This window comes from Dermacentor andersoni, chromosome 3 (assembly GCF_023375885.2).
Source record: "Dermacentor andersoni chromosome 3, qqDerAnde1_hic_scaffold, whole genome shotgun sequence".
NCBI classification, from domain to species: domain Eukaryota; kingdom Metazoa; phylum Arthropoda; class Arachnida; order Ixodida; family Ixodidae; genus Dermacentor; species Dermacentor andersoni.
Window position 1 is genome coordinate 21756282 of NC_092816.1, and position 15861 is coordinate 21772142.

At 44.4% G+C, this 15861-nt stretch overlaps 1 protein-coding gene across 3 annotated transcripts in view; it reads left to right on the top strand.

The window, feature by feature from the left end:
- The window catches only part of LOC126519061 (zinc finger protein basonuclin-1-like), a 347911-nt gene that overhangs the window by 205954 nt on the left and 126096 nt on the right, over nt 1-15861 (top strand). The window lies entirely within an intron of this gene.

The window sequence follows — 15861 nt, forward strand, 5'->3', positions numbered from 1 at the left end:
GCCCTAATAATGCTACCGATTTCTTTTTCCTTTTTTTTAATCGTACAGACTCCGCGACCCCGAGTCAATTGCTCCTTAGCATCACATATACCAACGACACCAGTCGCACGACCGACCAAATGTTTACAGACGCAATGCTCAGCACTGGCCCTCGCTTGAACGGCATTGTACACTGCTCAGTAACTGCTGCAACATTTGTGCCTCTTTAAGCGAGCAAATGTTTAAGCGAGCAAACCAAGCAGTGGTTCGGAACTTCGGATAATCAGCGACAAAGGTGAAATTTTGAAGCTCTTCGGTGCGCCAGATGCATGAGTCAGGGTCAAGCCGTTTCCAAAGACGTACACTTCAACCGTACGTAACATACGAGTAACATGCAGCAGGGATGGTGACTGGCATTGCGTCCGAAATCTCAGAGGACGTGTAATTGGCTATTACCTATACTGCACACCGTGCTTAATGGCGCTTTCTACCAAAAAAAAAAATTAAATTATGGGGTTTTACGTGCCAAAACCACGTTCTGATTATGAGGCATGCCGTAGTGGAGGACTCCGGAAATTTTGACCACCTGAGGTTCTTTAACGTGCACCTAAATCTAAGTACACGGGTGTTTTCGCATTTCGCCCCCATCGAAATGCGGCCGCCGTGGCCGGGATTCGCGACCTCGTGCTCAGCAGCCCAACACCATAGCCACTGAGCAACCACGGCGGGTACTTCCTACCAGAAAATATATATTTTTGAATAGTGTAGCTTACTGTGTAAAATTATTTATTGATTTAGATCAACCACAAAGGTTAACAGAACGAGCTTCGGAGAAGCTCACGTCGCACGAGTTTGTCGATTTCAAATCACTGGCTATTTAAAGAGCTCATGTCGACTGCGTAGCGTGAAAAAAAAAATCCAATAACAGATCTTATCGGTTAGTTGGTATTACATTACGTGAAGTGTAGCGCAAACGTGGCACGCAAGAAGACAGAGAAAACGAAGACACTGCGCGTGTACTCGACACCGTCAAATCTATAGCTGCACCATCCCAGTGGTGTCATGAGCATCCTTCCGCCGAGCGACGCTGCTTCCGACTGTCCCAACTCTATAGTAGCCCGTTATAACTAGTGGCACGGACTGTAGGGGCACTAGGCCTTTCTTTATATATATACTTGTTTTTTCAAGCCCCAACATAGCTTATGTTCCAACTCTATGCCGAAGCCTATAGACAAGCGCGAGTGGTATTTTTTACGCTATGCAACAAGCAAGGCGTGATGCCAGGAAGAAAATAAGAATGAAACAAAACTGGACGAATAAATGCAGGCGTAAGTTCTTTCGTACCCTCTTTTCTGGCAATCGCGGATCGATACACCCGAACGCATTTGTCGCGCTGAAGAGCAGCACGCTGCATTTTCTCTACGTGTGCTGTGCGCATAGAGTTTTATACAATTACTAGAGGGAATTGTGGCGCTAGTGTCTACGGCAGCAGCAAGCAATGCAGCTCAGCCAGCATGGAAATGATGCGTGGGGTAGTACATAGATTTGCCAAAACTTAATCCTTCTGGCTTTAAATGGCCTCGTGATATTGCGAAGGGACGGATTTTGAGAAGGTACTGCGTTATAAATAATTAAGTAAACATTATTAATATTGTCCGATGACAGGATTCGAACACAGAACGTATAGAACGGAAGCGCTATATTGAAACCATGGTTTCAATATCGGGCTTCCGCTTGTCCATGCCTCCGTGGAGTGCACTATACGCCACGGAGGCATGGAGAAGCGTTACCATTGCAATTAGTAGCGATTATGCGTGCTTGCAGTCTTATTACTGCCTACAATAAAGAATAATTGAGCTGCTTTGAAATTTAAGCCAATTTAGGTTCAGATAAAGCGTAATAAACGAAGCCGCAAGAACGTCTGAAGCCCCAAGCACGAAGATCAGACAAATCCATATCTGCACGATCGCAGTGTCGTAGTTCTCTCTAGTAATTGTAAGAAACTCGATTTTGTTAAGCTCTAGATCGTTTTAATTCCGGGGTGCTTTTCTGTACTATGACAAATGTCGCCATATTGTCGAATTCACGATCTGGTCTAGTGTGATTGGTTGAGAGGACTGCTACGGCTTTCCTGCATGGCTCAAATATCCGCCATTACAAAATTTGACAATGTGGTGGAATTTGACGTTGTTCCAAATAGCACCCCGGGTGAGTCACTTTGCTCATGGCCTAAAAACGCTGGCTTTGTCTTCGACGCGAAGTGTCTCTGCGTCACCACGCGTTCGCGTTGTTTCACACTTCTGGCGCATGTCTGTATAGAACGGTGGCCCGGACTTTCGCTGCAGATATTTTTGTACGCTGGCTATAGAAACAAATCGCTCGCAGTATAGGGGAGCACTACAAAGCTAAGGTGTTACTTATCTATTTATCAGCTGAGATCGATGCACAGTTAATTCCTCATAGCACAAAAAATGACTCGGCTGGTTCAGACCTCCAAACATGATCCAGGAGCTGTTGCAGCAAGGCGCAGCCGACCGAGTTGGTAATGATTCAAAATAATTGCTGCGCGGAAATGAACGCGCACACAGGCAAAGATATAGAACACTGGACAGGTGCTAAGTACGGCAACAGATAACAGAGGTTTACATATATGACCAAGTCTGCGTGAAAGAGAGCGTAAACTTTATTTTCAAATCAATAAGATTTGAGTCCGGCGTCTTTTTAGTGGGTCTGGGCACCCGCCGCGGACGCGGTTCCGAGACCTTGTCTCGAAGCGGCTTCCCCGGCTCGCTGGACAGCCCATAGTTGTGCTGTCAGGTTCGAGCTGAGCAGTGCGGTCTTCCAGCGCGAGCGGAGGCTGGCGGTGGAAGAGACGGAGGGGCCGGCACTGCCCGACTTGTTTGTTAAGTGCTGACATTCCCATAACATGTGATTAAGTGTGGCAACCTCGCCACACGATGTGCATCTGTTTGTAGTGTACATGTCTGGATACATGGCGTGCATGAGTCTGGGGTTTCTGTAAGAATCTGTTTGTAATTGTCTGAAGTGCACTGCGTGAGACCACGCTGTTTTTTGGCAGCAGTCAATATGAATTCAGGAACTCAGTCAGTGCTTTTAACTGTTACGGCGCACATTTGCCAGATGCATAGCCAGATGCACTTTCTTAACCGTTGACTAAGCATACCGTGTCGTTTCGCGCTATTTCGCAAATGCATGGAACCTATATACTGTGGCGCTTCACGCTGTGCTTGACGCTGTGCTTGACGCTGTACTTGACGCTGTGCTTGAGACTGCTTGAGACTGTGCTTGAGACTGTGATTGAGCTTGTGCTCGACACTGAACGAACGCGTCCCTGACGCGCAGGGACATCTGCATTCGCACGATCATGCTCCTGGTATGTACTGACGCATTTTGCAACTTCAACTTCCGTGCCGCATTTGTGCTTTCTTTTCTTTCCATAAATGTGAATGGAAAAGTTTTACGTCGTTAATTGATGCTGGCTTCATCTGTGTCAGCGCTAGACCCAAGGAAGGTCTCACAAAAATATACGGCCGTCACGAATGTAGGCGATGTTCGCATTTGGTTTGGTTTTCATTTTATAACGGTTGATCGTATTGTTATGTTCGTATCGTTCATATTGTTACTTTCACGTTATCTTTCTCTTGCGGCACGCACGCAGTGTAAAAATATTATCACTAAATATTATACGGGCTAATTCATGAAGACCTGGATGAGCTATTTCTTGTTTCTAAAGCTTGAATCAAACTTGAATTTCGTAAAATCATTACTGCAATTGCATGAATGGCGGAGAAAAGAAAAACAAAAAGGCAAGGTTAATTAACGTTTGAATAGGAGCTAGTCAGTACGGCAACATCTTTGAAGGGAACATTACAAAAAAACGGGACAAGCGCCTGGCACGATAAATCCCTTCCGGTCACTATCTCCATCTTTTTCTCCCCTTCCCCGTGCAGTGCTGTTGAGGTGTCCTCCTGTGAGAGACAGTTACGGCACTGCACTTATCTCTTCCATTTCTCTTTAAAGATCACTTCACACACACACACACGTTAAATCCCGGGGTTTAATTTAAGTTTAAACCGCGGAGTCCTCCGCTAATGGATCTCTCATATTCAGATTTCGAGTTTTGGACGTAAGGCACCATTAATTTAATTTAATTTAGTCCCACCGCTGTGCAAGAATATGCTCCGACGCAGGCCGTCTCGCGAAGTTCACGAATTGTTCGCGCGGCCGCCGCTGCAACTAGCCTCGCGGGGGCGCCACCTCCCCGAGCTCCTCCTCCTCGGCAGCGGCGGAGAGAGAGGGAAGGGAGCAGACCACGGAGCAGACCGATCGGCTCCCAACTGGCCGCCAACGGCCGCTCATCGAGCCTTCCGCACGCGAGCTCGGCAGCTTTTGCTTTTCGGGAGTGGGAGCAGCGAAGAGGCCCAAGTCACGATGGCCCAGGAGCATTGCAGTTGCCTTCGTATGCTACGTTAGTTAGATGTCTAGTGTAATTGTTTTATCTCCATGACAGCTATGACAGCTGTATGAAAATATCGGCATCTTCCATATATGTAATTCATTGAGTTTGGTATTGAACTGTTGCGGTTGCGGCATCTTGTAAATTTAGAATTGGTAGAAATTATCCTAACTGTAACTTGTAAAGTCCCTTTTTCCTTGATAAAATTCTACGAATATAAGGTGCCACGTACGAAATGTCGAACTCTGTTCCTGATGCGCGGTTATGATATTTTAAACCTGCTGTATCACTATTTTCAAACATTGCAATAGTTGTCAGTACAGATAGATAGATAGATAGATAGATAGATAGATAGATAGATAGATAGATAGATAGATAGATAGATAGATAGATAGATAGATAGATAGAGAGAGAGAGAGAGAGAGAGAGAGGTGGGGGGGCTGTTTGTACTCGCGTGTAGGTGCCAGCAACACTTCCCAACAGCCATAGGGTTTGACAACTTTAGCGATTAGAAGTATTTGAAGTAATCAATACAGTTCAGTATACATGAGCTGGTTCTACATATGGCAGTCCCGAGGAAAAAACCGTCAAAGGGACCTCCTAATAGAAAATGCCTAGGTACATTGCATATCAGCATTACAGGTGACATAAGAAACATTATACAATAAGGAGAATGCAGCATTATGACAGTGACAGCGCACCTAAAGAGTATGTCAAAATAAGGAATAAATAAACACAGAAAAAGCGGAAATAAATGTTAAAATTACTACTCAACTGTGATTACTTTTATTTATTAAGTCTTATATATATATATATATATATATATATATATATATATATATATATAAAGAGATAGAGAGATTAGATTGGATGAAGATTAGATATCAGTAGCAGAAGTGAAAAGTGTATTATTGTAGTTCAATCATCACAAATTTGTTTTTTTTAGCACTACGAAAACAATAAAAGTGTATGGAATGATTTTATAGAAGTGGGTAATGACTTCCAAAGAGATACAGCTGAGGAAGAACAATGTTTGCTTTCCATAATTAGAACTCTGGGTAATAATAGGTTAAATTCATATGCAAATTTCGTTATGTTGGAAATAGGTGAGACTGTGGTATGAATTGTGTGGTGATATCACTACTGCGTAGTCGAAATATAAACGCTCCAGATGAAAACGGATTAATTGAGTAATAATAATTCTATATAGACGTTGGTATACAGGTGCAAATAAGTCTATAGTGAATAAATGAAATGAGGCGTAAAGCGTGGTTTTGCAAGTAACGAATCTTAATAGTGTGAGTATTATGCGTATGACCCCAACATATTTCACAGTAGTTCAGATGACTGTGACAAAGAGGAATAGTATAATGAACGCAGAATAGCCAAAGAAATAAATGGTTGCGAGTTAAAGATGAACAATGAGAAAGTTGAAAAAAAGGAAAGGCGGTGAGGTTAACCACAACAAAAATCTGGTTTGCTACTCTATGGGGGGAGGGGAACGCAGAAAGATAACAAGCAAATAGAGAGATAGAAAGACGAGTGTAAGTGAACTTGATCTTTTTTTGAGATACGCCAAGCAATTGCGTTAGCTCAGTTCCGCGACGTCCTAGGGGAGGCGAACTTTGAATATCAGTGACTCTCATGAACGCAGGCACGGAAGGCAGCGGCAATGTGGTTTTTGTGGGCAGAGATTGTACTGCATTCATAGGCACTGTGCGTGCAGCGCGAGTCGCACCTGTGTCGCAGTCTATGCAAGTTTACCGACTGCGCATGCGCAGTCCCACTGGCGCATGCGCGTAAGTCATCTCAAAGCCGAGCGCTGCCCTGCCGGTTCGCGCATTGCGCTATCACAAAGCATTACCGCACACAACAGTAGTGCCAGGCGCTCAGGGCGAAAACGTTCGTTGTCGCGACGAGGAAAGCAGCTGGCAATGCGACGTGTCGCGTTTGCCCACAGCTGGCGAGTTTGCACACACCATTACCGCTGCCCGGACTGGTGGCGCCATCACGGGGACGCTGCCGGAATAGCTCACCACGAAATATATTGCAGACCGTGGTATTGGCCCCCTGGCGAACACTTCTTTATCTTCTATACTTTTGTACTTATTCACGCGTCCCTCTATATTTTCGCAGGAACAAGAAAGTCGGTGGCGTGGTAATTACGTTAGCGGTATTTAGTGCACGGGCTATTAGTGCGTAAAAGAGAGAGAGAGAGAGTTTGCACAATAGTAGTCGAGACCAACCAATGTTTTGGTTATCCTGAATGACTTTTGTTTACGTCACGAGATTACTCGTAGAAATGAAGCGGACTTGCGGCACTGAGTGGGCCGGGTGAAGAGGACGAGAATGAGTGCTTGAGATGGCATTTTCCGAATTTAAATGGTACCCCATCCCCATTTTCTTCCTTTCTTTCGTTCTCTCTTTGTTTCTGTTTGTGCCATGTCCAGGGTGAATGATGTGAGGGAAGCAGGTTATGTGAAAAGCGAATAAAATGCTTTACAAAGTCGAACAAGGGACATTTTCTCGTAGAGCAATCAAACCCGCGTCAAACGCAGCAAAACAAAGTAGGAAACAAAGAGTGAAAAACGTTACCGTCAGCTATACGTGCTTGCCATCACCACTCTAGCTGTCAGTTAACACATAGTATACATGCCGCGCAGTAAGCTTGCTGCTCCTGCAGTTGCTATCGATACGCCACACGACAATGTGCTTCTGTTCCATCGCACCTTTCTACAACGGCATCATTCGTCGCGACATCTTATGGAAGCCTACCTTGGAGAAACGAACGAGTCCAGAACTTCGTCATATTTACAGTGTTATATCTTCCTTACGTATCCAGCGTGTGCACCCTTCAGTGGATCACTGGGAAAGAGCGACTGTTATAGAGGGATGCTTTTGACTAGTGCGGACGCCCGCATTTAATAGTCAGTGTAGTCTTTGGCAAACCGGATATATTCTGCAACATATATAGACTTGGATACCTAAACACTGCGACTTACACTCCTGTCATACGGTGCTCTGTAGAGCGCGATCAAAGTGCCCATGTCACCGGGGTATTATAGATGTTTTTATTGTATGGGCGCTCTGCTATAGCGAAAAACTCTCTTCAACAGCCGTGCCATTTGTTAGCACCTTTGAAATGACCTGGAAAGAATGCCCGCTCTGCGTGTATTTTATTTATTTATTTATTAGATACTGCCAACTGCCTCTTGGCAGTCCAGGCAGGAGTGAGTGTATACAAAGTCGGCACTGCAAGTCAAAATAACAAAAACATGGGTTACAAGGAACCATAAAAAATGCTTAAAGATACAGACTATTGCGTCGGGAAAGGCAGCATGTACAAAATTACATAAATAGGAAAATGGTGATTCTAAAACGAACACGCTTCATTGCAAAGATTGTACGGCAGACACAAATGATTCAACCGAGGACATAAAAGCGACTTCTTGCGGTAGAGCATTCCACTCTGCTATAGTTCGAGGAAAAAACGAGAAGCGATAAGCAGTAGTTTTAGTCGGTGGCATCACAATCGTTTTGCTGTGCTTGCGTCTGGTTTCTCTTGTTTTATTAAAATTGATGTATATGTCGGGATCCATTTTTGTTTGTTTATTAACGATATTAAACAAAGTTTGTAGGCGATGCAGTCTACGCCGAAATTCTAGCGATGGGAGGCCAGACCGTGTTCTGAGATCAGTGATCGAGACTCGTCTATTATAAATATTATAAATAAATCTAAGGGCTTTCTTTTGCACGCTTTCAATGTTGTTGACACTGGTCTTTGTGTGGGGATCCCAGACGGCATCGGCATATTCAAGCAGTGGTCTAATGAGTGTTGTGTAGGCAGCGAGTTTAGTCCTACTAGTGCAATGTTTGAGCCGGTGTTTAATTAGCCATAGCTTCCTTAGCGACGCCGAAACGACGTATTGGACATGAGCGTTCCAGGTTAACTTCGAATCAATAACTACACCCAGATACTTAAATTTGTCAACCGTCTTAATTGCTACATTATTGATTTTATATGTACAAATTGATGGTGCTTTCTTTCTTGTAATCATCATTTGAGTGCATTTTGAGGCATTTAAGTTCATACGCCAGGATTGACACCAATTATCGATTGCATTAAGGTAATCCTGTATAGCAGTCTGATCATGGGGTGATTGAATGTTGTGGTACACAATACAATCATCAGCGAAGAACCGGCATCGTACCGGGGAATCAAAGGACAGGTCATTCAGATAAATCAAAAAGAGAAGAGGTCCAAGTACTGAACCTTGCGGTACACCGGAAAGTACGGGAGCAGGTGAAGAAAATGAGTTTCCTATACGGACATATTGTGTTCGATTAGTTAAATAAGAGTCAAGCCAGCGAAGAATTTGTTCATTTTTAAGCGCACATTGTAGCTTGAGCTTTAGTCTTTGGTGACAAACACGGTCAAATGCTTTCTGAAAATCAAGGAAAAGCACATCTATTTGCCCGCCGCAGTCCAACGCTGCCATGACTTCATTGGTAATATGTAGAAGCTGAGTAACTGTAGATAGGCCACGCCGAAATCCATGCTGTTTTTCCGAAAAGAAATTATTGTTTTCCAGAAAGCTGCTCAGGTGCTTAAAAACATAGTGCTCCATCACCTTACTAGCGGTGCAGAGAAGCGAGACGGGTCTGTAATTAGTAATACTGAGTTTATCTCCGGACTTATGAATGGGAATTATCTTTGCTGCTTTCCAATCGTTAGGTTGGATCACATGCACATTCCAGCTCCCTGATCACGGGACGGTCACCCGTGCGCGCGCGTGCATGTGATCAGGAAGCTTTCTCTCGTGCATTCTTTAATATTGCTATTTCCACCTTCCCCTTCTCCTATGTAGGGTAGCCAACCGGGCACTTTTTCGTTTAACATCCATACGTTTCTCACTTCATGTTCTCTCAGCGTTTACCTTTTATCAGCGCCTACTTCGTACGCCATTATTGTTTTATTTTTTCGAATGTTCTGACAGGTGACACAAAAGTGCCTATTCCTCACACTCGTAACGCCGCGGTCAACTGTGCGTCCAGCTGTGCATAAACATACAGCGAAGTCTACCAAACAGGGGAAAAAAATAATGATAAAGAGCCATGCAGGGAGCTTGTTTCCAGACAGCTTAATCGATCATGAAATTAGTCGAGGGTAAACGCGCATTAGTCCATTAATCGGCAAGTTAATCGATCAATTTCACGGCCCCAGTTATGAATGAAGGTAGTCAGACGGGTAATTACCCCCACTCGCGATTTCGCGACCGTCTGAATGGCGTTGCAAAGGCTTCGTTGATTTCTTTTTGTGGCAAGAGTTAAAGGTGCATAAGGTTTATGGCTTTCTTCTTCATTTTTTTTTAATCACTATTATGATTTTCCTTTCGGTTGTAGCTTAATCGTGACGTTAATAGGTGGAGGTGCGAAACATTTTGTTCGCCGTTCGGGCAGGGTAGTTTTATTTACTACGACAAGATAAGTGCGAGTGTAGCAAGTTGTAAATAGAAAATGTTGTAGTTAGTTACAGTTGATGCAGTTTTCTTTTATTTACCACTGCCATTTTCTCTGAGTATTTTCCTCCATTCGACACACGCCAACTACACGTATCACGTGCTGGAATCAATGCCATAGGTCGCTTACTGACATTAGTGACGAATAGGTGAGCTTGCAATAGCAAAGCGAATGCTCTCATTTGATATATGTAACCGTTATGTAGCATTTCTGACGTTCGTAACCGTTATCGAGCCTGGATAGCAGAAATCATCATTTTGTCTCGTAATTGCCTTCCCCTTCCTTTAATAATCTGATACAGTCGTTGCAGAGACACGTGGTACTTCACTGTTCTTTTATACCTCGGTGCAATTCGCTGATCGATGTCTGCGTCTTCTGCTTCTTCTTCTCATCTTTCTTTCGGTCTTTCTTTCGTTTAGCGATTACCGTGCTCAAATATTGCTCTAGGGGTATGAGCTTTAGTGAACATACTATTCGTAGATAGAAATACTTCCTTAAATACAAAAGAAAATGGTTTCTTTTTTAATTATAGCAGTTAGTTCTTTTATGATTATTTCTTGCTTCTTCTTCTATATACGTTTTTCTTTTTTGCTTATGTTCGCGATAAAACCTCGCTTTAGCGAGATAACGAATGCAACTAAACAACTGTAAGTTATCTTAACAACTCCATCTCGACATGGTCTATTTCCTGATGTCCTGTAAAAGTAGATAATTCTGACGGTCATTAAGCAGTGGTTGTGATAAAGTCACATATGTCTCGTTCTTTTTATTGTTCGTTTTACATTACGGTAAGCACGTAACCAGAAACCCGTAGCGATTTAACAGGTAATCACAAATTCCAATTCCCTCTGCCCACTGGCTTCTGCTCATCGATAACTATGTCATGTTTAAACCCGGGTCCAGACGAACAAAGCTTTTCGTACGTCACAACTGTTTGCCATTGACATATACCCTTCTCTATACTAGGTTCGTAACCACATGCAGTGGTCCTGCCCACCACGTTGCCAATCGCTCTAGAATTCGAACTGCTTCGTGAATACGCGTATACCCGGTTTCGCTCGAGCAGGACAATCGTTCTGCTGGCGAACTCGTGAAGCAAGAGTGGTTGTAGCTAATGAAGAAGGATAATGTCGCATGTACTGTCACGCGTGCAGCAGAGGGCACAGTCGTGGCCGCAGCGCCGATCGCAGAGTTATCGCCGTAATGGCCGCTGACACCGCTGTCAGCTCTCTGCGCGTTCGCGTTCACTTCACGGAGACGTGCGGCTCTCTGGGTGGTCGAACATACATGCATATACGCCCGCTGCGATGGAGAAAAAAAAGCGAGAAAAATAAAGGAATACAAGTACCACAGCGATGTCGTCGTCGACAATCTGAATGGGTTGGTCGGCGCTCCTTCGCACGCTTTCACGCCGCCGGCGCGACCGAGCCGCTGCGGCGACCGGCAGGGGTCACCGAACCGGGGTCACTGGCGAGCACATAGCGTCAGGCCTGGCAGCGCGTCGTGTGGGTGCAATCGGTGGGGCTTGCGAGCGCGCGCCGCCGTGCTCCCATGTATATACGCGAGCCATTTCAATCAACTTGCAAATGAAGCCCCGGCCAAGTGACACCTCCCCCGCCGCGGACCTGTCCGTCCGCGCACGGCACTGCTGGCGCGGCTCGGCGCGTCTCGACCGAGAAATGCCCGATGACGCCCGCTTCTGCTGATGGCGCCGTGCGCCATGGCAGCCGCGAAGAATTTTCGCAGCCGCCGCCGCTGCCGCTAGTTCTTCAACTGTCTCTGCTGGAGCTCGGGCGCGCGCGTATCTACACCCTGTCCCACTAAAACGGTGCAGTGTTATTGTGAATGACCGAGCTCCGTCACCACGGCTATGTGTGGCGCTGGCTAACACTCCCAAGGACAGATTACAGGTATGCCAAGAAAGTGGACGAGAAGCAGTCGCCGCCGTACTGCTTGACTGGTATGGGTCCTCATACGAGTAATGCGGAATGTGTTGGTACGGCTCCCACCGGTGCCAAGTTGTCTTTTCGACTACTTTCGTTGCCATCTTCTTTCTGTATTTCCACATATAAATTAAGACCACAGTTAACGTCCCCTATGCTTGCCTTGACTTCATTATTTTTTGGCTTCGTGTCATTATGACTAGCAAAAAACATCATCAGTGCCCATTGGTGCCACGTCCTCTGATTCATTAAGCTTTAGTCCGCAGTTCAGAAGCCGCAGTGGGACAATTGCGCATGAGGACAATTTATGGTCAGCTGTCGCCCTGGTCAATTACGACAGTCACGTGATCTACACGCACAACAGTTAAGGTACACCAGCCAGTCATTGACGTTCGTTTTCTGCGCGCATCTTTACAACATCGAAGACTGATTGGTTTATTTCTCCATGGGCCTCCCACAATGCTGCACAGTTCTTGCCGAACCGAGTTTTACGTCTCGATCGCGGCCGACCCTATATACGCTGTCGTCGCGTGGTCCGCGAGCGAGCGTGGAAGAAGCTCGCAGCTGAAGACAAGAAAACCCGCCGAGGGATTCGACGGCTGTCCGCGCCGCAGGCGTTGACGTGGTTATACACGGGCCTCCATCCTTCCTTCACGTCGACCGTCATGCACCGCCAGCTACGTTTGCGTACAGGTCCGCGAACCGAACAGGCATCGTGCCGTACGTCGTCCGATTTCTGTGCGAAAACTGGCTCTGTTTCCGTTCCGGAACGCCTGTAGTATAGCGGATACAGTATATACGCAGGGAACACACTTGCCTCCTCCGTCTGTGTGATAAAGGTCACGCCATGTCACTGCACAATTGTCTGTGCATGCCACTCAAGTAGACGTGTCTTGCAGGAGATAGCCTGCACGTACCTTTGTCAATGCTTACAGAAGGCGTGAGCAAAAAAAAGACAAAGAAGAAAGAAAGAAAAAGAAATTGCTGGGCGAAACTCCAAAGGCTATAGCCAGTTGCGTACCAACTATTTCTCTAGGGAGGGCAAACCGCAATCAATCGGACCTCCCCCCCACCCACCCACGCCCTCCCCCCCTCCCCCCTCCCCCCATCTCTCTCTCTCTCTCTCTCTCTTTCTCTCTCTATCTATCTATCTATCTATCTATCTATCTATCTATCTATCTATCTATCTATCTATCTATCTATCTATCTATCTATCTATATATCTATATATCTGTCTATCTATCTATCTATCTATCTATCTATTGTAAAGGAGAGGGAAGCAGACAATCGGCCTTCCTGGTTTACTTCTCACTTCCTCTTCCTTCCGAACGCCTGCGCACAAGTGCATCCCGTCGTCTTCGCAATATATATATATATATATATATATATATATATATATATATATATATATATATATATATATATATATATATATATATATATATATATATATATGTGTGTGTGTGTGTGTGTGTGTGTGTGTGTGTGTGTGTGTGTGTGTGTGTGTGTGTGTGTGTGTGTGAACCATGGGGGCCCGAAAAGTTATGTGAATTTGCATTTATTTCTTGGAACTATATGAAATGTTAATATGATGGAGGGACAAAAGGCAATGAGTGCCCCACAGTTGCTCCAGATACCACCCAGTAGCAGCAGTACAGCGCACATAAAAAGTGCACATTTGCTATAAACGATTTTAGCAATTACAAAAGGAACTGTAATTGGTGTATCAGTCTACAGCATAAATGTGTAAGTTTAGGTAATAGTATTGTCAAAGTTCACAAGAAAAAAAGGACAGCATATGTGTGCAACCTTGTGGAATTACAACCCGATTTCTAGCGAAGCTGCTTCTTTCGAACAGTTCAATAAAAGTTTCAGTTTTCTGTATTTATATCGCATACCTTAAGACGTTGCCCGTATATAGGACTATTTCGTTTAAAACCTTGGCCCGCATCTAATGCTTTAGAGCATTTCTTGTTGAGAATTTTTAGAAAGACAGTAGTTCATCAAAACATATGTTACTTCGCTATAACATTTACTTTGGTGTCATCCGTCCCCCCCCCCCCCCCCCCCGCCCCCCTTCCACTTTCAATTTCCGCTACTAGATTTGATATTGGTTGAGCTCACAGTTCTCCCAGGGCAGCGGGATAAATTCTGCTTTGTTCGTACAGCACATTCATAAAGCTCCAGATTGCTCGCATTCATGCGTAAGTTAATGCAAATGTCATAGTCCCCTGTGTTTGAAATTTACCTCCGTATTACCCATAACGAGCCCTTTATTTTCGCCAAATATAAACAAAGTGTCTTGTTTAGTTCGTCGAAGACATCGCTGAAGCCAAGTATAGAAAAGCCTTATAACGCGTGGAAATAGAGGGAAGATAGCGACGGCTCAGTAATTATTTGCAACGCTTCTAACTGGACCAGGAACGTAAACATTTTGTCGTACAATGAATTACCATGGACCCTTTCCCCTTTCCACGAAATATGAACCTGTTGTAACCTACAGCTTTGTCGGGACACTGGCCATATCACAAGGTCTAACATTGAATAAGAATTTTTTTACAAAGACTGTACTCTTTTACACTTTCTACAACGACTGTATTTCACTTCGCACAGAGAGTTCCCATACCGTATTACTAATTTTCGCCACATTTGGTATTGATGGCTTTTATATTTCTGTCAGGGAAGGCAGCGTGCTCAATTCTTCCCCGCTCGTTATAGACACGATCGTAACACTCTACAGTGCTTGCATACGTAATTTATTGTGAAATCCCCAATTACCCATCTATTTTGAACTTTACCTACACACAATATTACCTTGTCCTTACAGTCACCAAAAATAACGACGCTGCCTCGTTTAGTTCAGTGAGGACACCAGGCAAACCTATATAACATGTCACGCATGAAAAAGTAAAAATGAAAAACATGAGGGTTCAATAATTATTCGTAACGCTCCCAAATATGCCAGAAAAGTAAACTACGCGACACATTGCACTTAAAATGCTGCCTATTTTTTCAATGTATGAAATATCTGAAACGCAGAGTTCTCTTGGGACATTGGGAAACCTAGTTCATAACAGCAGCGTGATACTCTCGAATACTTGCTTGCAGATTTTTTAAAAGCTGTAATTGATCAACACGCATTTCGCATAAACTAGGCGTATTGTTCCCCCTCTGTTTACAAAACTTCGCCTCAGTTGTGCACTTGAAACTCGAAATAATGAAGTGATGACCACGCTCGAATTATTTCGTTAAAGTGGGAAGTTCGTAAAATCTAAAAGGATTTTTTCAGTCTTTCGAAACCTAAAATTGCAACGTTGTCAAACGCAAAAGCTACCGTGGCATTGTATTTGCCGCTAATCCAGCCATCTGTCGCATAAACCATGAAATAGCGAAACCAACCACCGTCGCCCGTATACCGTGGCGTTGTTGAGTCCGCTGTTCCTTGTATGGATGCTGCGCGCAGCCTCGTCAAAATAAAGCTAGGGTCGCGACCATGGCGCCTAGATATTTTAACGCGATAGCTTTAGAGCGCACGCTCGAAGAAAAACCCGTCTGCGTCAAAATTAGAAACAAATAACCGTTTTTTTTTTACTCATTTATTTAGCGAAAAACTTCGTTAAATCGAGTTCAGTCAAGTTAGTTTCGTTAGCTCGGGTTGATGACAACATTGAACCCTATGGGCACCTGCCGGGAATGGAAATTTCTTCGTTAGATCGGGAACTTCGTAAAATCGGATTTCATTAAATTCAGTTTTAACTAGTTGTAATTGTGCCAGCGCAGCCGTCTAAGTTTTACGCCGCTTGTAAAACAGACTAATAACGCTATGAACCACTTGCGTACATATTCAACAGGAAAATTCGCATTTAACCAACCCATTTGGAATATTACCTGCACATTATCCATGCTATGCCCCTAATTTTACCCAGGTATAAACAAGTTGCC